This window comes from Ictidomys tridecemlineatus, chromosome 3 (assembly GCF_052094955.1).
Source record: "Ictidomys tridecemlineatus isolate mIctTri1 chromosome 3, mIctTri1.hap1, whole genome shotgun sequence".
NCBI classification, from domain to species: domain Eukaryota; kingdom Metazoa; phylum Chordata; class Mammalia; order Rodentia; family Sciuridae; genus Ictidomys; species Ictidomys tridecemlineatus.
Window position 1 is genome coordinate 44,619,036 of NC_135479.1, and position 25,935 is coordinate 44,644,970.

Here is a 25,935-nt window from a genome sequence, read left to right on the forward strand (position 1 = left end):
CTCCTCTCTGGGCCAGAATTCTTGTAGGATCAGGAAGCGTGCCGTTTCCTGCCTTGGCCGACAGCCCTGGGCCAGGTTTCATTCATCAGCAGGGCCTGGAGTCATCTGGGTCACTTTTTTTTTTTTTTTTTTACTCTCCCATTTCTCATAGAGCAGAGAAGCCCATCAATCATTCAGACACCAACTTGGCTTAAAATATAGGGGTTATTCATTTTTTTTTTCCCCTTTGAGAGCCTACTATGTGCTGGATACTATGTGTTCAGAGCTTTACTTTCTTCTCCCCGTTCATCCTGGACAAACCTGGACAGGGTGGGGACATATCACTAGTCCTAGATGACACCGTTGGTGAGTCGCAGCCTCTGACTCCAGACTCACCCCTGCCTGTTGTCTGTGGTAGCCAGACTGTGGACAGGATGTCTCCCTTGGACAAAATACATTACTGTTCATGCTTCCTCTGTGTGGGTAGGAGGCTGCCCTGCAAAACGGGGTGCTGGCAGCGCCCCCTCAGCATTCTGGTGGGATGACCTGAGTCATGCTGTCGGTAAGGTTACTCTGCTGCTCCCAGAGTTACATAAGACCAGAGGCTTATATAAATCCGTTTTACCTGAAGACACTTCTGGGAACATGTCGCTTAGGGCAGGAGAGAAGCATTCTTTGAATTTTAAAATAATAACTCTCATTGGGGGTAGAATGTGAAAACTTGACCTTGGAGGCATTTCCTTTTTGGATTGGCTGTTTCTGGCCATACCCCTGGGCCTGGGGGATGGGGGATGGGGGATGTTGTGGGTAGTGGGTGAGGGGTGTTCCTGCTCACTTTCTCTCTTACTTTGGTCTTACTTTGGGGAAGATTTGAAAATCCGTGTGCAGAGTTCCCTGAGCATCTCAGCTCTGTCCAAAGTTGGTGCCAGGGGCTGTGACCTCCCTGCAGTGATTAACCTGCCCCAGGGCTTTCCCTTCCTGATTAGCTGAGTTCCTGGAGTCATTTCCCTTCTAAAATTTGGAGAAGAGAAGGGGTCTGGGGGGGCCTCTTTCTTTGGCACTTCCTTCTGGCATTCCTGTCCCTGGGACGCCTGACCTCTGCCTGCCAGGATCCTACCTCTATCCTGAAGTCCCAGATACCAGACTCCTCCTCTTTGAAGCCCCTGTTCTTTGGCCAGCCCTGGCTTTTATTAGCACGATTATCAGGTTCATTCGGGATTCTTTCCCCCCTGAAGCATGTACTGGGTGTTCAGAGCAAGCAAAATAGAGGTGACCCCTCTCCCCGAGAGTCTCAGAGATGAACAGATAAACAAAGAAATAAATGCACAGATTCAGATTATGATCCATGTCATGTAGAAAAAGAATTGGGAGTTTATGCTGGTGACCTTTCTATCTTCTGCATTAGGCTGTGTCCCCAGTGAGGGCCACAAACTGGGACCAAGTGGATGTTAGAGAAATAAAGGCGAAAACAGCGTGCACATGCCCCGGCTAGCCCGATGCGGTTGTGGATGGACACAGAGCCTTTGGGAGGAGTGACCCAGTGTGCAGATGCAACGCTAGCTGCGAGGCGAGGGCCTTTCCCACCCGTGAAGGCCGTAGTGGGGTTTTTATTGTTCCGTGGAGAAGAAAATTTAAAAATTAGAAACAAATTTCCGCTGGGCCTGGTGGCGCACACCTGCACACCTGGTGGCACACACCTGGGAGACTGAGGCAGGAGGATCCCAAGTCCAAGGCCAGCCTGGGCAAGTTAGCAAGACCCCGTCTCAAAATAAAATAAATATTGGTGGGTGGTGGCACAGGGGTGGAGCACCTGCCTGGCATGCACAGGGCCCTGGGGTTAATCCCCAGTAACATACATACACAAAAGTTCCATTGATGTACATTGGAGTACAGAGTTCCTCCAAAACCCGCTAGTTCCCCCAATTACCCATTGTTAACATTTTACCTGGGTATGATACTTTTATTACAACTGATGGGTCAATAGTGATTCATTATTATTATTCAAATCCATAGTTTACCTTGGTTTTGCTCTTGGGTGTTGTACATTCTGTGGGTTTTAGCAGGTGTGGTGTTATAGAGAGACATGGTTTCCGTGCCCTAAAACCCTGGGCTCCACAGACTCCTTCCCTCTGTCTCCAGATCTCTGAATTTCTTAGTCTCCATGTTTGTTTGTTTGTTTGTTTTTCAGAATGCCACACAGTTGGGATCACACAGTATGAAGTTTTTTCAGATGCTTCTTTCATTTAACAGTATGTTTAAGGGTGTGGTTTTTTTTTTTCTTTGTGGGGTGGGGTGGGGTGGCTTTGTTCCATTTAATTTTGTTTTCTTTTGTTTCTTGACTTGTAACTTATATATCTATTATATCACCAAAATTTCATAGGCAGGTATTACTTATTGGTTCCGAGCTCCTAATTGCTGAAATTGTGAATTAAGGTTTAAGCGTAATTGGGTCGTTACTGTGGCACATGCCAAAACAGGCATATCCAGTGGAATTGCTAGGCTTGCTAGGCATGGTGGCACATGCCTGCAATCCCAGTGATTTGGGAGGCTGAGACAGGAGGATTATAAGTTTGAGGCCAGTCAGGGCAACTTATTGAGACCTGGTCTCAAAAAGAAAATAAAAGGGGTTGTACTGAAGATATAACTCAGTGTAGAGGTACCTGGGTTTAATCTGGGGTGGGGTGTGGGAAACTGTGGAACCTGCTTTCCTAATGTCACCTGTGGGATGAACTTTCTAGAAACGCTTTACTAAAGGAAGACTTAAACATACAATCTTATCCAGTGACAAAGCCCCAGTCCTCACAGAGAAAATGAGTCCTCATATAAATTGGTACCTATGCCTCGGAAATATTCCTTGTCTATCTCCATGAACAAAGGAGCCAATCCTGGAGAAAGGACCATAAATGAAAGGAAGACAAGCCATTTCATTACTGCTCTCTAAGATGCTGGTAGGATGAAGGCTTATTTTGGTATTTTTCCAGCTAAAGAGTAAAAGTCTAAAAAAAAAAAAAAAGTCAGGAAAAAATATATTCCCTCTGGGCTTTAAGATTCTATTCATGAAGCCAGGTGCAGTGGCACACACCTGTGATTTCAGCTACTCGGGAAGCTGAGGCAGGAGGATCACAAGTTCAAGGGCAGTCTTAGCAATTCAATCTCAAAATAAAACAAAAGGGGGCGCTGGGGGTCGTGGCTAGTGGTAGAGATGGCTTAGCATGCACAAGACCCTGGGTTCAGTCCCCAGCACTGAATAAAAGAAAAGATTCTAGTTCCCTGCAGGTGGTATTCAGAATGATGAAGGGAGTCAATGATTTAGCATGAGAGTTAAATACCAGGGAAGACAGGGACAGAGTGACGGTGGCAACAGGAGACCGGGTCAGGTAGCTGGTAACCAGTGTTTGGGGGTTTATATGAAGCATACCCTGGAGATATTTGAAAATATTTGGAAGGGAATTTGAAATGACAAGAAGCCCATGTATCCAAATGACTTCTGCTCTTAATAGATTCTGTTCCTTCAAGATGAGGGAAATAAAAACTGGTGCTACACACAGATGGAAAAACATAGGGTGATTGTATTTTGGGTTTTAAAAAATTGTTGTTGGTTGCTTTGTTCATTTGTCTATTTGTTTTTATTGTTGGTTTAAATTTTTGCAATGCTAAGGACCCAACCCAGGGCTTCACACATGTTATTTAAGTGTTTTGCCACTGAGCTACATTCCCAGCCCAGGAAGATTGTATTTTAAACGAAAAAAAAAAAAATTTTTTTTTAAAAACATTCCTTATAATATAGCTGATCATATAGGCTTTTACATAAAAGAGCTAATTTGTAATTAAACATCTGCCTTGGTGTTTACCACTATGATTTCTCAAATGAGAGAAGGAAGCCAGAGTTCTGTAATTCTCAAAAGACAACTGCACACCCGTAAGCCCAGCAACTGCAGAGGCTGAGGCAGGAGGATCACACGTTGGAGATCAGCCTCCACGGCTTAGACCCTGTCCCTGTATCAAAATGAAAAATAAAAAGGGCTGGAGTGTCGCTTGGTGGTAGAACACCCCTAGGTTCAATCTTCCACGTTGGAAAAAAAAAAAAAAAAAAGCAAAAAAACGCGGGGCACTGTCTGCTTTCCACAGTAGGGTTTATTTGTTTTGCTATTCCTTTCATGCACAGTGTGTTAAACGTCGGTGACTTTGTTGTCAGTTCAATGAAATAAAGATGCAATCAGCAGCAGAGTCTAATGTTCCCGAGTTGTCCCATGGCGCCTTTGCTTCAAAGTGGACTAATGGGATAAAATAGATTCCACTTTCTCTTTCTTGTTTAGCAAAGACGAATCACTTCCCAGCCAGAGCAAGGGAGATGAAACCAGTAACATGACCTCAGCCCGAACAACAGTGTGGCTAGCTCATTTTTATTGCTGATTATATTTCAGGGTAGAGGTACATTTTGTTTATTCACCGGTTGAAGGAGATCTCGGTAGCTTCCAAGTTTTCACAATTACAAATAAAGCCGCTACAGGCATCAGCGTGCTAGTTTTCCTATGGACATAACTTTCATTTCCATACCAAGAAGTACATTTTTTTGTGGATCATATTATAAGAATTCCTTCCTTATCCATGGTTTTTCTTTTATATTTTCAGTTACTTGTGGTTAACCGAAAAGGTTACTGTAGTGCAAAGAAGAATTAAGATATTTGGGCCCAATGTGGTAGAGCACGCCTGTAATCTCTGCGACTTGGGAGGCTGAGGCAGGAGGATCACGAGTTCAAGGCCAGCCTCAGCAACTTAGACCTTAGACCCTGTCTCAAGATAAAAATAAAAAGGGCCTGGAATACAACTCAGTGGTAGAGCACCCCTGAGTTTAAGCCCCTGTGCACCCCCCAAAAAAAGATAGAAAGAAAGAAAAAAAGATATTTGAAAAAGAGATACACCACACTCACATACTTTTTTTTTGCAGTAAGTATATTGTTAAAATTTGTTCTATTTTATTTAGTAATTATTGCCATTTATATCTTACTGTGTCTAATTTATAAATTAAACTTTATTAAAGGTTTATATGTTTATAGAAAACATCATAGTATATGTAGGGCTTGATAGTAAATGTGGAGTTTCAGGAATCCAATGCAGGTTTTAGACTGTATCTCCCACAGATAAGAGGGGCCACTCTTATGTTTAATTTTGTAAGAAACTGCTTTCCAAAGTGGCTGCAGCATTTTGCAGTGATCAAGGGTTCCTATTGTTCCTCATTCTCACCGGCATTTGATGTCTTGTTTTAGATTTTGGTGATACTAATAGGTGGGTGATGGTACTATCTCATTTTTTGTTTCAATCAGTAATTCTCTAATAACTCATGATGTTGAGTTCTATGCTTGTTTGCCATTTATATGACATCTTTGATGAGCTAGCTGTCTTTGGTGTTGGGAATTGAACTCAGAGCTATGTGCATGCCAAGCCAGAACTCCGCCACTGAGCTGCACCCCCAGCCCCTTTTCAAATCTTTTTTCTACTTTTAGCTAAGTGGTTTGTTTTCTGACTTTTGAAAAAATATGACTTCCCTATTTAGAATCCAATTTATTGTAATTGATTCATTTGACAGGACAGGAGGAAAAAAAGATTGTCACATGTATGTAGGATAACTTTGATGGGAAAAAGCCTCCGAGTACACATGTGGTTCTGTTTAGAAGAGAAGCAAAATGCTGAGAAGGTCAGGTGCCCCATGGTTAAGACCTTGAACTTGAAGTTCACATCCTGGGGCTTTGCCACTTACCCACTTAGCTATTCACCTCTCAGAGCCTCAGTCTGCTGTCAAATAGAGTTGTTAAAAATGTATCTCAAGCTGGGAGTGATGGCGCACTCCTGTAATCCCAGCAGCTCAGGAGGCTGAGGCAGGAGGATCACAATTTCAAAGCCAGCCTTAGCAAAATCGAGGCACTAGGCAACTCAGTGAGACCCTGTCTCTAATAAAATACAAAATAGGGCTGGGTGTGCAGCTCAGTGGTTGAGTGCCTCCGAGTTAAATCCCCAGTTACTCTCCCCGCCAAAATGTATCTCAGCCGGGCACAGTGGCACACCCCCATAAGCCCAGCTCCTCCGGAGACTGAGGCAGGAGGATCGCAAGTTCAAGACCAGACTGGGCAACTTAATGAAGCATCTTTCTCAAAAACTAGAAAGGGATGGGAATATAGCTGAGTGGTAGGGTGCCTCTGGGTTCTATCCCTAGTACTGCTAAATAAATATATAAATAAATAAAATATATTTTAAAACCAAGCAAAAGGGATGGGGGGGGGCAGAGGGCAGGGGGGGAACCCTCCCACGGGGTTGCTTTGGAAGATCAAAGGAGATGATTCTGTAAAGCACTTGGCACCAAGCTTTGTAGAGGGCAAGTGCTCCTAAGTGATAGTGCTTCTAATTGATAATTAACAGGCACAACTTTCTCTTCCCCTGGGACGTTTTGTGTCTCCCTCATGGCCTACTCTTTGAGAACCAGAGCCTACTGGAATCCCATCTATCCTTACCAGGCGGAGTTGGTGTGTGTTTGTGTTGGGGGTGGGGGGGTGTATCATGCTCCAAAAGGTGCCCCTTCTCAGTCTCGGGGACCCTGCTGCTGGCTGCCTGTCATTTCATAAGTGTTCGTGTCGTCTCAAGCTCTGGACCCCTCCATTCATATCTCCTTGATCACTTCTCCCAGTCTCCTGGGCTGCTGCTTCTGTCCCTCTCAGCCTGGCTACAAGTGTGGACACCCCCACGGCAGCTTCTCTGAGGGTGAGCTCCAGGGAGTTTCGCTCTCCTGGTCAGAAGTCTGGCCAGAGAGTGATCAGGTGGACAGAGCTCTCCATGGTGGCCCTAGACACCTTGGGCTCCTGGCATCTTTGGAGATGGTTTTGGGGGTTGGACTTTGGTGTGACCCTGCCAGCAGACCTCCTGTCCCTCTCAGGAAGGCCACGGGGTCTTTCTCTAAACTGACTTCTCTTCCAGTGGATGCACTTTCTGTTCACCAACCCTTGGTATTGCCCAGAAAGGACCCCCTCTGGTGGGCATTTCCCACAGTACAGTGGGGAAGATCTGGAAAAGTGCCCACATTAGAGATTGGACACAGAATGGTGTGCCCCCACTCCCGCCATTTTTTTTTTTTTTGGTACTATGAATTGAACCCAGGGGCACTTAACCATTGAGTCACATCCCCAGCATTTTTTGTGGGGAGTACCAGGGATTGAACTCAGGGACACTCAACCACTGAGCCACATCCCCAGCCCTATTTCATATTTTATTGAAAGACAGGGTCTCACTGAGTTGCTTGGTGCCTTGCTTTTGCTGCGGCTGGCTTTGAACTTGAGATCGTTCTGCCTCAGCCTCCCGAGTTGCTGGGATTATGAGCGTGCACCACCACAACTACTCCTCAGCCCTTTTTAAAAATTCTATTTAGAGTCAGAGTCTTGCTAGGTTGTTTAGGGCCTTCCTAAGTTGCTGAGGCTGGTTTTGAACTCAGAATCCTCCACCTTTCCAAGCCACTCGGATTGCAGATGTGCACCACCACACCCAGCCAGAACTGTGCCTTCTTGTACAGTGGTCAGACCAGTGCCAGGGCTGGCCAGAGGCGAGGGGTAAATTCTGTGGAGCCACTGCTCCCTCCTGCCAGGGAAGCAGAAGTTCAGTGGTTAAGATCTTGGCAGGGAAGTGAGATACATTATTCTCTTTGAACTGACCTGCAAGGTTGTTGAGAGATTCAGATGAATTCATTCATGAGAAGCTCATAACTCAGACACTCAGCATTGAAGGAGGTTGCTGGCTAGTATCAGCATCATTGGCTTAGATCCTTCTCCCAGGATCCCAGGGTACTCCACTCCCTTCCCCCACCTGCCTCCCACCTCCCCACCTCCCCACCTCCCCACCTCCCCACCTCCCCACCTCCCCACCTCCCCACCTCCCCACCTCCCCACCTCCCCACCTCCCCACCTCCCCACCTCCCCACCTCCCCACCTCCCCACCTCCCCACCTCCCCACCTCCCGCTGCTTTGGCTCCTTCAGAGGAGGTGAATGGTTTGAATGTACATTTTGGAACAGAGCGGGGTTTGTTTTTTGTTTGTTTGTTTGTTTGTTTTCTGTGGTGCTGGGGATTGAACCCAGGGCCTTGTGGATGCCAGGCAAGCACTCTACCGACTGAGCTATCTCCCCAGCCCAAGAACAGTTAAAGAAATGACCTGATGGTTCAGTCAGTGCAGCCACATTAGTTTATACCTCCTACCTGTGCTTTCCTGAGTATCAGGAATTTCAAGGCCACCAGTGGTGCTAACAGTGATGCTACTTACAATAATGGTGGTGATGATGATGACCATGACACTGATGGCCATTTGCCCTGAGATGGCCATACTGTCCTGTAGGGCTTGTGTCACCTATAACAGCTAGAGTTTCTCAACCTCAGTGCATTCACCTTTAGGTTGGGTGATTCTTTTTCTTACGGGGCTATTCTGTGCATTGTATGAGGAGTAGCCTCCCTGGCCCCTCCCCACTGGGTAGCGATCTGTAGCACCTCTCCCAATATCTGTGGACATGGTCAGATGTCTCTTTGGGGACAAAATCCCCCCCGATTCTGAACCCCTGATCTAATCTTTTCTTCCCAACAGCCCCAGCAGGCAAAGTTACTCATTGTACAGATGAGTCCAGCTAAGGCTCAGAGACATGAAAGAAGCTGCCCAGGGTCACTCAGCAGCAAATAATTCACAGAGTCAGAAGGTAAAACTCAGACTTGTAACCAGGACCCTGTATTTCCAGGGAAAAGAAGATAATTCTGGCAGAGCCACCTGGAGAATGTTTCCAGGTTGAAACCTGCTTGGTCAACCCAGGTATCCACTGTCAGAGTCCTTGGGAGCTCAGAAACACAGTGGCTGCTACCTGTTTGCTGATTTGATTTGAACCTAAAGAACTGAATACATTTCTGTGGAGACTCCACAGGTCCTGGTCCTGGGCTGTGACCGAAGGTCCTCCCCTTCTTCCTTTGGACATCCTGACACTTGTAGACACCTGGGGGGAGGAGGATCAAGCAGGGTATGTTTTTCTGAAAAGGGGGCCTCTTCAGCTCACCGTCTGTTTTCTCCCACCAAAGTTGTGTCTGAGATTATGGGTTGAATGTTCCAAATGGCCACCTATACTTTTACTTTTAAAATAATTTATTATGAAAAATCAAAAGCAGACACCAACGTTGAAAGCATTTTACTGCGAATACCTGCCTGCCCACTTAGATTCCGTCATGAATATTCGACTCAAGTTCCTTAGCTCAGTGGTACAACAGGTGCTTAGCATGTATGAGGGCCTGGGTTCAACCCACCACCCCCAACAAATGTCATCTAGGATTTAATTGATGCCATCTCGAAATACAGAAATAATATAAATGTACACTTTCAAACAATAAAAATACAAATTGCTTGACAAAATGAAGGCTGCATTTTGGCTATGAAATTCTAGATTACTGTCCTTGGTTTCCCATTGGCGGAACCCCCTGTTTTTTTTTTTTTTTCAGAAATAAGAAAAGACCTTGATAGGCCATTCCCACTCTTACCCCTTCCTCAGAGATTCCAGCTCCCTTCAGCCCAGATTCCATGGGGTAGGTAGGGGAGACCCACAGTCACATCTTGGCTTGCCCCCACCCCACTTTTCCCACCCTCTTTCTCAGGAGCTTCATGCAGGGAAGGGGGTTTCCCTTGCAGGTACCTTCCTAGGGGACAGATGACTTGGGCTTCTTGATATAGGCAATTCTGGACAACAGATACTTTTAATATAATTTTTTTTAATCATGACAATTTTTTAGGATTTTTAAAGCTTCTCATTTTGAAATAATTTCAGACTTGCAGAAAAATTTCCAAAATGCTATAGGGAATTCCTGCACGCCCTTTACTCCGCTTCTCCTGTTATATTTAGTATCTTAGCTCCTCATTTCTTTTCATGACCTTCATGTTTTTTTTTTTTTTTTTTTTGCTGGGGAGAGGGGGATTAAACCCAGAAGCATTTAATCACCAAGCCCCATCCCCAGCCCTATTTTGTATTTTATTTAGAGACAGGGTCTCACTGAGTTGCTTAGTGCCTCGCTGTTGCAGAGGCTGGCTTTGAACTCGGCATCCGACATCCTCCTGCCTCAGCCTCCCGAGCTGCTGGAATTATAGGCGTTCAACACTGCGCCCAGCTGACCTTCATATTTTTAAAGAGAACTGGTCAGTTATTATGTAGAATGTCCCTTGATTTGAGTTTGTCTGATATTTTCTCACGACTCAGTTGAGGTTTGCATTTTGGGAGACTCCTCCCGAAGGGATGCTGTGTCCTCAGCGCATTGGATCAGGATCAGGAGCCACGTGACATCCATGTATGTTATCCCTGGGAGTCTCAGTCTCCATCACTTGGGTAAGGTGGTGTCTGCCAGGTTCCTTCACTGGAAAGTTACTAGTTTTTTCTTTGCAATTAATATATATCCTGGGGGAGATACCTTGAGACTCTGTGAATATCCTCCTTCTCCAACTTTGCCTATTAATTTCCACCTCCATCATTGAATAGAACCAGGGATTAAACCTAGGAGCGCTCAACCATGGAGCCACATCCCAGCCCTTCTTCATTGTTCTTTTTCAATAGCGTCTCTCTAAGTTGCTTAGCGCCTCTCTAAATTGCTGAGGCTGGCTTTGAACTTGCGATCCTCCAGCCTCAGCTTCCTGAGCCGCTGGGATTACAGGCCCTTCTACATTTACTAATTACAACTTTTCTCTAGGAGAGGACTGTCTCCTCGCCTCTATTTATTCACATATCATAAAGACAAGATATTCGATCTTAGGGGTTATAATTCAATAGTATTATTATTTATTTTGTTCAGATTATTCAAGCCTTAGCCATGGCAGCTCATTATGCAATTTTTTTTTTTAATGAAAGCTTTCCACCATTATGGAAAAACCTGGAGAACAGTACAAAGAACCCCTCGCCCTTCTCCTGGATTCTAGTGGTTCCTTGCACTTGACTGCAGTTGCTCTCTCTGCTCCTCCCTCCTCCCCTCCCCTCCCCCTCCCTCCTGGGTCTCACCAGTGTTTTCACAAATGCACCATCTGTTTGGCTTTTTGTTTGTTTGTTTTTTTATTTTTAATCAGGGTTAATTTGCAGTTAATCTGTGCCCAGACTATTGGGAGTGACAGTAAAATGTCAGTGGCTAGCTCCTCCTGCCTCTGTTTAGGTCCCAGGTTTCTTCTTCATCTTGCCACATTTTTTTTTTTAACAGCTTTAAGACACAGTTCACATGCTCTACACTTTACTCTTATTTAAAGTGGTCAATTTATTGTTCGTTTTTATTTTTGTTTTGGGGGGGTGGGTTCTTGCTGGGTTGCCCAGGCCTCAGCCTCCCTAATAGCTGGGATTGTAGGTGAGCACCACTAGGCTCAGCTCTCATTGATTTGTGTAGATTTTGTTGTTGTTGTTGTTTTGTTTTGTTTTTGGTACTGGGGATGGAACCCTAGGAGCACTGCAGCACTTAACCACGGAATCCCATTTTCATTTTATTTAGATACCGGGTCTTGCCAAGTTGCTTAGGGCCTCACTAAATTGCTGAGGCTGGCTTTGAACTCAAGATCCTCCTGCCTCAGCCTCTGGAGCCACTGAGATTACAGGTGTGCGCCACTGTACCCAGCTCTCCTTTAAAAAAAAAAAATCTTTATTTTATTTATTTATTTTTATGTGGTGCTGAGGATCGAACCCAGGGCCTCGCACGTGCTAGGCAAGTGCTCTACCGCTGAGCCACAACGCCAGCCCTCTCATGGTTTTTAATATGTTCATGGATAGGTATCAACATTACCAGTTTTAGAACATTTTCATCCCCATAAGGAGAACCATATATTTTCAGCTGTCGTTCTTCACTCACCCCAATAAGCCTTGGGCAACCATTAGTCTACTTTATGTCTAGAAATTTGTCTCTTCTGTTCATTTCATATAAGTGGAATAATATAATATGGTCTTTCGTGACTGGCTTCTTTAACATGCTCTTGAGGTGCATTGTGTTGTAACATGAATGAATATTTCCTTTCATAGCCAAATAATATTCCTTGTGTGGTGACCTCACATTTTGTTAATCCCTTCACCTGTTGATGGATATTTGGATTGTTTCCACCTTTTGGCTGAACGTTGCGCTGCTGTAAACATTTGCACAGAAGTTTTTGTTCAAATACCTGTTTTCAAGAATTTTTTTTTTTTTCCAGTTCCGGGGATTGAACCCAGGGATGCTCTACCACGGAGCTATATCCCCAGCCCATTATTATTATTATTATTATTATTATTAGACAAGGTCTCAGTGAGTTGCTGAGGCTGGCCTCAAACTTGCGATACTCCTGCCTCAGCCTCCCACATTGCTGGGATTACAGGCGTGTACCACTGTATTCGGTTCTGTTTTCAGTTCTTTGGGGTATATACCTAGGAGTGGAATTGTTGTGACATAATTCTAAGTTTTACTTTTCGAGAAACTTCCAAGTCATTTCCCACAGTGGCGTCACCATTTTACATTCCCATCAACAATGCACAAAGGGTCCATTCTCTCCCCCTCCTGGCTAACACTTTACCCTTGATTTCTTTGATTAAAGCCATCCTTGCAGATGTGAAATAGTATCTCATTGTGGCTCTGATTCTATTTCCCTGACAGCTAACAATGTTGGTTTGGGGTTACTTATGTCTGTCTTCTGTTGAAATCCCTTGTCCAGTTTTTAATTGTCATGTTGTTGTGACATAGGAGTTATTTATATATTGCCAATTTGGCAAGGAAGGTGGAGCCCGTGGAGGGTCATGAACTTCCAGGTGAGGACCATGGGCTTCATTTGAAATCTCAGCAGAGTGGAGCCTTTGGAGGCAGAGTAGGCAGGATCTGAGCAGGGGAGGCTGAGCCCCAGGAACCCTTAGGATCACAGGGTGACTCAGCTCTGGTGAGTACCTGGCTCAGATGGTGGGAAGGGTGGGGAGCAGGGGCTGTCCTTTAAAAAGACCCCAGGCCTTCTCAGAGACCACTCCCTTTGTGCCACTCTGCACTGTGGGCCTGGGGTGGGGAGGGACGCAGGGTCAGCAGCACTGGCTGCAGGCCTCCAATCCTCGCGGTCTGTGCGCCTCCAGTCCCAGCTGTGGCCTGCCCTGGGCAGCCACGTCAGCCCACCTTCTCTGTAACACCTTGCAGGTTTCTCTGGACCAGGTAACCCAGAGACTTCTCAGAACTCCTGCTTGGCCAGCTCCTGCCCATCTCAGTTTCTGGGAACTCCTGGCACCCTACCCTCCCGAGGGCTGGGTGCGTGGTAAACGCTGGAGAAGATCCCCTGGTTTATTACTTTTCTTAGGCAGTTCTTGCTGCCGAAAGACTGGGTGCAGAAGAAGGTGAGAGAAAGCACCTCGGCTCAGACCAGCAAAGTGAAGTCAAATGAGGCCCCAGGTGCCAGCCCTGTGGGCATTGAGCAAGTGCTTGTGCCTCTCAAGGATTGCTTTCTTCAATGACCATCATGTCACCCCCTTGGGCTTGTGATGGTTTGGCAGGTGGCCGCACCTGGTGCCTCCAGCTGCTTTCTTCCTAATTGGTTCGTCCAGGGCCGGCTGACCGTGTGCACATGTGCAAGGGTGGTTTTAATGTGTTGGCTCCTCTTAAGCCTTGAGAACTCCTGGCACGTTGCCATGGGTTCTGTTTGGCCCTTCCCCTGCTCACCTGCTCTGTACCAAGCCCTGATCTGGGGTGATCCCCTCTGACTCTCTGCTGGCCCCCACTGTCACCTGAGTTCCTCGGCAGGGGTTGTTGGTGATGGCATCCCCACTTATTTGGGGTCTGAACCTCTGCCAGGGGCACAGAGAGTGTGTAGCTAATGGACAGCTGGTTCCCAGGCAGCGCGGTGCTTGACCTTGGAGTTGGAACAGAGAACCGTCTGTTTGTGTTTCCATGAATGAGAGGGGACAGCTGGCCTGCAGACAGCAGGCTCAGTCAGTTGGGGGTTGCGTTGGCTGCTGACTTTAAGCAAACAGCAAGGGCCAGGGGCTTAGGCGGAAGGAGGATAGAAAGGAAGAAGCTGGCGGGGCTCCAGGAGAGCCACCTGAGAGCTGGTGCCTGGGCTGGGCTGTGCAGAGGCCACTGGGGGAGGTGGCAGTGAGGGAAGCTGCTCCCCAGATCTAGAGTCTGCGCTGTCAGCAAACCTGAGGATTGGGTCTACCTGGCAGGTAAGGAAGTGTGGGTCCGTTTTTTTTTGTTGTTTTTTTTTCTAGAAGTCTCTGCTTCTTGGAGAGGTTTCTCTTGGGCTCCTTCAATAAGCAACACCCAGGTGTTAGCTAAAATCAGATTTCCTTTACAGAAATTTGGTTTGCCTAGGACTTTCCAGACCCACATAGAGCACACAAATGAAAGCAGGTTGTATTTTTTGCGTTAAGAGACAAACACAATTATCATGGTCCTCACTGCCTGTCCCAAGCCAGGTGCTTGCCAGCCCCTGGAAGGATTTGGGTATTTTCTGATTGAAGACTTGCTTACCCAGATGACTTGATATTATTCCCATAACTGTATAGCTTAAGTTCTAATTCCATTTCCTGTTCTTTCATTTTTTTTTCTTTTTTTCTTCTTTTTGGTGCCATGGATCCTTCTTTGACATTCTGGTGAGTGCTTAAAATGCAAAATAAGATTCAGAGGAAACCAATTATATTGACTTTATTAGAATAGTTAAGAAAGCATGTGATATTATAATCCATGTGCTTCTTTGTTGATGTGTTAAATAAACAGCCTTGCCATGGGTCTGACTCTTTTAATTTTTAATTCAGTGATAACTATAAATATTTTAAGGTATCTGCTGCTCTGTAGTGTGATAGGAAAAAATCTGTGATGTTATTGATGACCAGGACACAGGGACTGACAATATTACTGCGATGTTTCCTACACTAAAGGAAATAGAAATTTTCAGTTGCAGGTTAATAAAAATCAAGATATATTTTTTCCCATCTAAGTTCAAGGATCCCCTGTTAAAAAACCCCCAAGACAAGCAATGACCAAAGGAGGTTGTTTTCCTGAATTTTCTCTTTGTATAAACCATGACATTTCTCTGTCCCAGAATTTAGACACCTCTCTGGATCTTCAGGGGGGCATATTAGACCAATTTAATCATCTATGCATGTCACCTGGTGTCCCCTCACTCTCTAGATGGAGTTCTGGGTCCTGTTATCCCATGTTATGGGTTGAAATGTGTCCCCCAAGCTGGACATGATGGCTCATGCCTGTACCAGCTACTCTGGAGGCTGAGGTAAGAGGATCACAAGTTCAAGGCCAGCCTGGGTAACTTTGTGAGACTCTGTCTCAAAATAAAAAGGGCTGGGGATGTAGCTCAGGGGTTTAATCCCCAGTACCACCAAAAAAAAAAAAAAATTAGTAAAGAAAAAAGTGTCTCTCCTGAAGAATATGTTCAAGTTCTAACTCCCAGTACCTTTGAAGTATATGTCCTTTGGAAATAGAATCACTGCAGGTGTAATCAGGTAAGACGAGATCATTCTGGAATAGGATGGGCCCTTAATCCAACATGACAAATGTCCTTTAAAGAGGAGAGAAAAAGAAAGGAGAGGCTACCTGAAGACAGACACAGGGACGCGAAGACCTTGGGAAGATGAAGACAGGCTTGGGGGGTGGGGGGACTCCAGGCCACGCGTGGAGTGCCAAGGTTTGCCGTCAAACAACCGGCGCTGACAGACGGGCTCGGCACACATCCTTCCCCGATTCTTCAGACAGAGCTTGGCCCTGCGGATACCTTGATGAAGACTTCTAGGTTCCAAGTCAGGCGCAGTGGCACTCACCTATAATCCCAGCAACTTGGAAGCGTGAGGCAGGAGTCAGCCTCAGTGATTTAGTGAGACCCTGTCCCAAAATTAAATAAATAAATAAACAAAGGGGTAGGGATGTAGCTTATTGGTAAAGTGCCCTTGGATTTGATCCCCAGTATTTAAAATAATAATAATAATAATAATAATAATAATAATAATAATAATAATAATAATAATAATAATAGACTTCTAGGTTCTAGAACTGCGTAAGCCACAAAGCACACAGTACTGTAAGAGACGGCCCTAGGGGACACATGCCATGGGGAAGGGAGTGCCACTTTGGGGAGGAGTTGGGGCTTCCCTCCTCCCTGGCCCTGTGCAGGGTGACCGGCCACCAGAGTCTGGTTACTCTGGAGTCCCTGCCTTGACTGGGGAGTTGTCCCTGCCCTGTATCAGACCTTTCAGAAATGACAAAAGCTAGCTGCGCCTCTGGGAGTGCGTGGGCAGAGCCTGTAGCTCGAGGGAGGGGGGAAGGAGGAGGATATTTTGCATCTCATTTCAGGTGGAGGTTTTGCATAGCCTGTCAGCCTGGGAAGGAGAAAAATGGTTTCTAGTTAAAGAGATAGGAAGGGATTTGGGGCCTACTGGAATAGGCACCTTAGGCTATTAAAGGGTCCCAAAGATTTACTTTCCTGGTTAAAAACAAACAAACAAACAAACAAACAAAAAAACTGTCCCACAGCGTTAAGTGAGATCTCCTGTGTATGGACCCTGGGAGTCTTGAGGGGGTACAAAGAAAAACAATGTGTGCTCTGCTCCCCAAGCGGTGAGACTGAGTGGCTGGGGCCGGGGCACAGCGAGTGATTGAATGTTGCAGTGAACCCAAAATTTGCTCTGTTTTTGCCCTGCTGAGGACAATAGGAGACTCTTAGATCTGCAACCGTGTCAGGATGAACCAGTGGCGTGGGTCAAGGGGTGTCCGGGATGGACCATGGCCAAGAGAGGCAGCAGCAGTCTGAACTGTGGCTTGGGGGCTTCAAGGGCCCACCTAAGAGGAGGAATCTGAGCAGGAGCTATGAAGATAGGTAGGGCACCCTTGTTTGTTTAACTATTACTGAATCATCCTTTGAAGACGATTCAAGAAATAAGTCCTTTCATAATCCCAACTCCTACTCTGCCCCGTGGACGCCGCCTTTTCTGTGGCTGGAATGTGGCCGTGATCCTGAGCCATCCCTGTGTTGACTGATTCCACTTCTTGCGCCTGATCTTGCTGTGCACCCTCTCCCAGGTCATTTGTGGGTTGTGACATTGTGTCTGGATATACGCCATTGTTGGCCATTCCTCAAGACCTGGAGTCCCTTCTGGAGATCCCATGGTCTTAGTGGGTATAAACCGCCTTGCAGGGTGGGCCAGAGGCAGGAAGGCAGGACCCATTCAGAGGACAGGTCTGTGTGTGGCCGGGAGGAAGATGGAGATGGAGGTTGGACTTGAAATTCCAGGTGGAGGAGACTGGGCTTATTCCGTGGGCCACAGTGAACTCTTGAGGGCTTGTATCAGTTCCATGAAGATGTCCCAGACACTTGTCATGTTCTGGGCACTGTCCTAGCCTAGGGACATCTAGAAACCTCCCCAGAACCACGGTGTGTATAGGGATAGCCCAGGCAAAGACCCACAAAGATACAGGCAGAATGAGATGCTGAGGAGTTGGGAGTGGAGTCAATTCAAATGGGGCTCAAGCAAGGAGGAGCTGGAGAGTATTCAGAGCAGGTGGTGCTGGGCGTCTTCCTGGAGACAGTAGGAAGAAAAGGAGTTCTACACAAGAGGACACAGGGACAGGGCTGAGCACCTGGGACATGTCCAGGTCGAAGTGGCTGGAGCCTGAGTTTTGTGCAGGGATGTGGTGGCAGGTGAGATTGGAAGGCTATTTGGGCCAAGTCATGGACAGACTCCAGTACAGCTTGAGTTTCTTCCCTAAGGTAGTGGGGAGCCATTGAAGGTTTTTGAACAAAGGAATCACACAGTCTAACCCAGGTAGTAAGGAGAATTTCTCTGGCTGCACAGGAAGTGGAACAAGGGTAAGCTCCAAAGACCAATTAGGAAACTTTTCCCACCATCTGGGGCAAGAGAAGAGGAGAATTGGAGAGGAGAGGAGGAGGAGGAGGAGGAGGAGGAGGGGAGAGCCACCCCGAGGAGGCAGATCTGGCAGGTTGTATAATGACAAAGCAGAGTTTTGGGACATTTGTCAGACACTGGCTTCCCCGGGGCTCCTGTCTCATCTTCTGGATTTACTCGGGCCCTGCCTTATGCATAATGAGCCCAAGATGCTTCCAAGTGAGTGGTCCCTTCAGGTTTCAGGCAGGCCTCGGAGGCTTCCTGTCTGAATCTTTCATCCTCCCAGCAGGGCTGACAGATGGGGGAAATGTGGACGTCTGGGCTCACCTTATCTCGCTGCTATCATCCTGTTTCCCGTATCATAGTAACAGAGCAGATGTCAGGGCCTGTTGCTAAGGGTTCCCTGGAATATTAATACCTGGGTGTAGAACAGAGGGCTTTCACACGGGGCCTTTGAGGGCTTTGGAAGCACCAGCTTGGTGGCAAGTATTGGCTTTTCTTTCCTTCCTTCTTTCCCACCCTCCTCTTCTCCCCTGTCACCAGGGTCTGTGCACAGCGAGCTGTCTTGGGATGGCAGACTTGGCAGTAGCAAATATACAGCCGCTCTCCCTCCCACACCAGGGCAGACATGACTAATGGATCACAGCATCCTCTCCCGGGGAGGCTGAGATGCCTGTGCCATGCAGCTGTGTGTGTGGGGGGGGGGGGCGCGGGGGTTGCAGGGCAGATGAAGCCAGAGGCTACCTGCTCACGCCCCAGCCCCTTCCCTGTGCCCTCTTCTCGCCCCCTGGCACGTGGTGGGGTTGGAGTGGGTTTTGCGGTCCTCTCCTCTTTGCCCCATAGCCAGGCTTCTGGTCTTTTCACTGCCAAGTAGAAAATTAACTCGGAATAGTTCCGGAAGGGCTTTTAGCTGGATATTGAAAGCCAGAGTGGGGGTTTTATTTGCCAGATGTCATTTGTTGTATATTGCCATGATAATGCTGCGGTGGCCCCAAGTGCTTGCTCTCTCCCACAGTGGCTGTTAGAAACCAGGGTTTCTGCACTTGCTGGTGGCCTGTGTTCGCCCTTGCATGTCAGGGTCCCCTCATAGGCATACGGTTTCCTTCCAGCCGTCCCCTGCCTGCTTCTTTCTTGCTTTTCTCCCTGGGTCGTTTCTTACACAGAGATGGTCTGTCCTGGGAACCCACACCCTCTCATGCCTGGGCTCTGGGATGTGTTTCTCTGGGGGGTATTTCATGGGGTCACACATGTGACTTCATCAAGGTAGACTTTTGGCTAAGTAAATGTTCTGGTTCCAAGTGCTTGGGTCCACTGACCGCTGTCACTGCTGCTGACACCCTACAGCTCCATGCAAGCTGGCTCATTTGGGCCACAACCTGGGGAGTCTCCTTGGCTCAGTCGTATCCACCAAGGTGCCCCTGAAATGAAATCAAGGAGGTGAGAACAGCAGCAGGGTCAAAGGAGGGGAGATGGGAGTGGTAGGAGCTACCTTGTCCCTGGCCCATGCCCAGATGCAGGCAGAGGCTCCCCCAGCGTGCATCCTGCTTCTCTAGGGGCAGGTTGTTTTGCCCTCTGAGCGTCTGCTTCAAAGTCTGGTGTGTGCCAGAGGCAGCTGCAGATGGGTCATATTTTCATATTCTGTAATAGCTATTTCAAGTTGGGAAGGTTGGGGGCTGAACAGCAGTTTTCCTGGGGTAATGACTATTTGTGCTGCTCTGAGCGTCACAGAAATGTGCTCTCACAAGTGTCCTCACCAGGACCCCATGGGGAGGTCTTCACCCCATTTTTTTTCTTTTGGTGCTGGGGATTGAACTCAGGGGCGCTCTACCACTGAATGACGTCCCCAGCCCTTTTACTTTTTTACCTGGAGACGGGTTCTTGCCAAGTTGGCCAGGCTGGGCCTTGAACTTGTGATTCCTCCTGCCTCAGCCAGCCCCTGCTCCTGTGTAGTAGAGAATATTCTGCTGGCCAGCAGTTACCTGACCTGCCTAGACCACTTGGTCAGCACTCAGAATGCTAAAGCCAATGCTGGCTCTCTTGACTGTGAGCCTGTGAACTCTGTTAGGGAGGTAGAGACCTTCTTTTAAGTGGATACGAATGTTTGCAAAGAAGAGGCTTTTTTATTTTTTATTTTTTTTTTTTGAGTAAGCGATTAGCGGACGGTACATGTTATTAAAACCAGCTAATAGGAGATCCACAGATAGCTTCTTCCATCTCTGAGTTCTGAGTTCAGAAATACAAAATCCACATGAGGCCAACAGGGCACAGCTGCTTCCAGCCGATTTTTCATGATGGCCAATTCTAGATGCACTTTGGAGAGAGCGGGCAGGAGGCCTGCCTGCAGCTGACAGCTTGGAGTGGCTCTGAATGTTACTGTAGAAAAGCTGACTCAAAAGTACGTTTCCAAAAAATACACATTTCCTTTCCGTTTTGGGACTGTATCCTAAAGAAGTCATCAGAGCTGGGCACTAGGATTTATCTCCCAGGATATCCATTTTAGTGTTGAATATATTGAGCAAAATTGGAAATCATTTCTGTGTCCCCAAACTGGCCTCAGTTTCCCTCTTAGCCAATTCCCTGCCCCCTTCCCTCCCTGTCTTTCTCCCCCGCTCCCCACTCTCCACAATTGGGGGGGTTCATCTTCCTGCTTTTCCAACCACCTTCTATAAGCCCCTGGTTTGTTGCCTCAGAAATTAATTTTTGTCCAGTTAATTATTGCCAAGAATATAGTGCATGTTTAATACATTTAATATTGTTCTTTGGAAATTTGGAGGAAAATGGTAAAATATATCCAGAATACTAACCTATAATTGCAAATCGTATTTTTGAAGAATTTTCATAATGTGGGAGAGTACCATGTAGTATAAAATAGTAAATAATATGAGTGGTAAGGACCTGATTTTATTTAAAATCTGCACTTGGGCCTGGGGTTGTGGCTCAGTGGTAGAGCGATCGCCTCGCACGTGCAAGACCCTGGGTTCGATCCTCAGCACCACATAAAAAAATAAATAAGTGAAATGAAAGTGTTGTGTCCAACTACAACTAAAACATAAATATTTAAAAAATAAATCTGCACTTGCATACCTAGGAAAAATTGGAAGGTGTATCCTTAAGATGTTAAGAGTCATCATGGGGGGTGGTGATGAGTGAATTTGGGGAGTTTTTCTTTATAATATCCTACAGTGCCCAGGCGACAGCCGGGTGAGGTTGCATAATGACGGCTGCTGAGTCGGAAGCAGTCCCTCTGACTGCAGCATCTGCCTATGGTGACAAATACCCAGGGCCACAAGCTTTTGACTTGAGGGGCAGAAGTGAATCTCCCTTTAAGAATGTGTTCAGTTTTTACAAACCTGATTCCAAAAGTTGCCCCCAAACTTATGAACTTGTATCCCCCACAGACCACTCCTGTTCCCTGTCCCCCATCCTGCAGCCTCCTCAGCCTCTGCATGGCAGACTATCTGAGCGTCTGTCTGTCTGGCAGCCTGGGCAGCTGGGTGCAGCTCTGCTCAGCTCATCCCCCACCCCCAGAGGTCAAGATCGCACCAGGAGGCTGCAGCTTCCTGGCACAGGAAGGGCTGGTGGGCACAGCAGCCCCTGGTGGATAATCAGCTCAGCTGTCAGACAGACCGCCACCGCCCCGCGGCTGACTACCCCATAGGGAATCCCCAGGAACAAACTGCCTGAGTCAACAAGTGACAGAGCGTGCCAGAGTCCCTTCTGTTCTTTGCTTGTTTGTCTCATTTGTTTCCTGAATTCCTCCTTGTCTGGTAAGGGCCTGTGCTGGGCCCCCAGAATGCTGAGAGGGGGAGGATGCAGAGCTTCCAGGGTGTCCACAGCCTCATGGGGAGAGGAGATGGGTCAGAAGCAGGACCTCGGGGCTGGTTGTGACCGGGCGTGCCCTGCTCAGCAACAGCCTTAACTCACGTTCTTCATCCAACACGTGCACACACCCCAGTCCTCTGGCCTCTTCGTGTTGCAGCTGAGAGAACCTCAGAGACCCTCTGTGCCATCTCTCTATGGTTTACAGAGGAGGTGACTAGAGCTCCACTTGGCCAGTCTTGGTCCACCAGCCCTACCTCTGTTCCCCTCCAAGCCCGTTCCTTCCCTCTCTCCCCCTAATTGGTGGGTTCACCTTCTGGCTTTTTCTTTTTTCTTTTCAGTTATACATGACACAGAATGTACTTTGACATACTCTGCATCCATAAGTATAACTTCCCATTCTTGTGGTTGTACCTGATGTGGAGTTACAGTGGTCATGTGTCCATATATGAACACAGGAAAGTGATGTCCGATTCATCCTACTGTCTTTCCCCGCTTCTCCCCTGTCCAATCTGGTGAACCATCCCCTATCTCCCCACCTATTGTGAATCAGCATCTGCATATCAGAACATTCTGCCTTTGGTGTTTTGGGATTAGTTTATTTCACTTAGCATTTTAGCCTCCAGTTCCATCCATTTACTGGCAAATGACCTAACTGCATTCTAATTCGTGGCCGAGTAATATTCCATTGGTATATATACCACATTTCTTTATCCATTCATCTGTTGAAGGCTCCTAGGTTGGTTTCATAGCTTGGCTATTGTGAATTGCACCTCCCTGCTTTTTTAAAAAAATTTATATCTGACAGCAGAATGTATTACAATTCTTATTACACATATATAGCACAATTTTTCATATCTCTGGCTATATAATTGGTATATTCACACCAATTTGTGTCTTCATACATGTACTTTGGATAGTAATGATCATCATCTTCCACCATCATTAATAACCCCATGCCCCCCTCCCTTCCCCTCCAACCCCTCTGCCCTGTCTATTCCTCCCATGCTCCCACTCCTTATCCCACTATGAATCGGCTTCCTTATATCAAAGAAAACATTCGGCATTTAGTTTTTTGGGATTGGCTAACTTCACTTAGCATTATCTTCTCTAACTCCATCCATTTACCGGCAAATGACATGATTTTATTTTCTTTTATTGCTGGGTAATATTCCATTGTGTATATATGCCACATTTTTTTATTCATTCATCTATTGAAGGGCATCCAGGCTGGTTCCACAATTTAGCTATTGTGAATTGTGCTGCTATAAACATTGATGTGGCTGTGTCCCTATGATATGATGTTCTTAAGTCCTTTGGGTATAGACCAAGGAGAGGGATAGCTGGGTCAAATGGTGGTTCCATTCCCAGTTTTCCAAGGAATCTCCATACTGCTTTCCAGATTGGCTGCACCAATTTGCAGTCCCACCAGCACCTCCCTGCTTTTTAAACCACCTTCTATAAGCCCCAGTTTAGTTCCCTCATAAGTTAATGTTTGTTTAGTTAACTGCCATTATCACAAGGGTATGGTGCATATTTATCACATACAATACGGTTCTATGGATCTCTGGAGGACCCAACTTTTAGGGTGTGGGTTGCCCCTCTTGTTCGAGACCACCCTTGAGGAGGCACAGAGCTCAGGAATGTGTGTGTGTGTGTGGGGGGGAAGGTGAGCACACCATTTGGCAGAGAAGCCCCTGGTGAAGAAGTCTGGGAGCCAGGGACAAGGGTCCGTCGTGAGGTCCTCATCTGCTGCCAAATCGGAGACCTGGCAACTCAGGCTGAACAGGTTTGGAGAACCTACGCTGGTTGTTGGCAGATTCCAAAAATGTTCCTCTTGGAATTCTTCTTCTTCTCCCTGATCTGTCCTGAGGTTGCTCTGTGCGGGTAAAGGACACTTGTGTCTTTCCAGGTGCCAGCCAGTCTGGGGTGGACACTGGTCCCAGAGCTGGGACTTGAATGCTTCTGTGTTCTCTTTCCTGACCTTTGCTCAGAGCCACCCCTGGGGACATGCTCAGCCACAGACTTGCATCTGAGATGAACCTTCCCAGTCAGCGCCATGGAACTGAGCCCCCAAGGCGACATATTTCCATTTCCCTTGAATTCTCCATAGCATGTCACTCTGGACTTGTCTCTCCTGAAGCTCCAACAGTGACAGGTGTGGCGGGTGGGAGGAGCTCGTTGTTGTGTGGACTAGGTTGGAGCAGGGGCTCAGTCCCTACCTCCCAGGACCCTCCTGTCCCTGCCTCCTCGTGCAGCTCAGCAGGGTGGGGACGGGGTGCGTGCCTTTTCAGCCTGTCCCCTCAGCTCCCTCGAGTACCACAGGGGAAACAGAGGGCCCCGGGAAGGTAACTGACTTGTCCCTGGGCTTCTAGCAAGTTTGCACAAAAGCCAGGCACGCTCGGGTCTCTTTCTTGCCACCTCTTGCCCTGCCTCGAAGCCCTCCCCCACCCCTGAGTTTGCTGCAGAAGGTGACAATGTGATGCAGAGAAAGTGGCTCTAGTCTGAGGGCCGTGGACCAGCGTAGCTAACTGCGCCTTTCCTCAGCCTCTCTACCTCTCTCTCTCTTCTCATCCGTCAAAGAATAATGATTAGATTTCGGAAGAACAGAGCAGAATGGCCTGTGACTGGCCGAAGATGGATGGATTGTTTTGGCTAAAGGAATACACCTTTATTTTCATTTTCTGTACATTTATAAGAAAATGACCAAGAGTCTTATGATGATAAGAAAAGTAGTTTTAATTAATTTTTAATTAATTTTTTAAAGGAATACACCCCCCAGTGGATCAAAGCACAGCTAAGTGGCACCTTGAGGTGTCCCTTACCAGTGATCCCCAAACTCTGGCCCCAAAGTGACCCAAAGGGGACAAGAAGTTCATCCCCTCGAGATCTATGTAGGGGTGATTTTTGGGGAGCTGTGAAGAGCATCTACCACCCATTTTGGGGGCCTCCATCTTCTGGGTGCTTCCATTCTTCATCAAGGTGATGAAGGTGTCGGCATCAGGACTCGGGGCTCTTTTCTCATCCCCCCTCCCTGCACTTCATGGTCTTTTAGTTCAGAAGCTTCTGCAGAGATGGGATCTTCCTGAGGTTCCCTGGACTGTCACTGCCCTGTTACTCCCCAGTTTCTACAGGGTAGAGCAGAGAGTGGTCACCCCGACCCTCACTGTGCACAACCCCCTGGGGAAAGAGCTGGAAGGCTCAGGATTTGCTGTCCTGAGCGCGGTGCCCCAGGCGGTAGCGCCCCCTGCAGGTTGGAGCAGGAGCTGTACTGCTCCTTCCATTTCTTGAAACGCCCAGAATATTAAAAAAAAAAAAAAAAAAAGGAACAGGGGTATGGAGCTGTAGTACGTTTTAAATGTTTGCTTTGAACAGAGTAATGCATTTCACACCCACACAGCAGTGTGACTCTGCTATTCACAAGATAACAAATTAAAAACAAAAACAAAACCCCTTCAGAAATACACAGTGCTTCAAAGGCTGAGGCTGGGGCACAGGTTGAAAGCAGTTGGAGGAATGTTGTTTTTTAAGCCTGTGGTTTCCTGACCTGTATGTTAGTTACCATTTTTTGAGAGAAGGGCCCGGGTGATATCTGGGGAGGCTCTTGGTGTCTGGCCAGTCCCTGGGTCTGCCCCGGAGGCCTGCCTATGGGGTCTCCACATGTGGCTCACAGTGTAATGCCGGGTCCAATCTGCAAGAGCAGGTGCCCAAATGTGCCTGTGGGACAGAGACCAGCTTGGTAAGGTCCTGGGCTTGGCTCCTGCAGGGGCTCCTGCTGTGTTCCGCACACTGCCCCCTGCTGGTCGTCACAGAAATGGGGTGACATTGGTCTGGAAGCAGTTCTCTAAGCACGGTCCATCACCTTGCAGGGGTCCATGAAGTCAAAACTACTTTTCTTATCATCATAAGACTCTTGTTCATTTTCTTACAAATGTACAGAAAATGAAAAGTTCGTTCATGTGGTTTTAGATGCCACATTGGAGCTAATCTTTAAGAAAATTGATGTCTGTGGAGTGTTGGTGGCGTATCAGAGAAAAATATCCACGATTATCTGGAAAAGCTATTAAAATCCTCCTCCTTCTTCCACCTGTCTTGCACACCTGTGACACTCTGAATAGACTTTAACAAAACGGCATATCACCAAAGGTTGAATGAAAAAGCAGATAAGAACATCCAGTTGTCCTTTGTTAAACTACAAATTATATAGATTTGTAAAAATACAAAACAATGCCATTCATCTCACTAATTGTTTGTTTTGAAAAG

At 47.0% G+C, this 25,935-nt stretch overlaps 1 protein-coding gene across 1 annotated transcript in view; it reads left to right on the forward strand.

Annotated features, from left to right (window-relative positions):
• Window positions 1–13,883: 13,883 nt before the first annotated feature.
• Window positions 13,884–25,935, forward strand: part of Rph3al (rabphilin 3A like (without C2 domains)) — a 59,081-nt gene continuing 47,029 nt past the window's right edge. The window contains exon 1 of the mRNA XM_078041083.1: window positions 13,884–14,163. The gene's annotated coding sequence lies outside the window, so the exon portion shown is untranslated. The remainder of the gene's footprint in view (window positions 14,164–25,935) is intronic.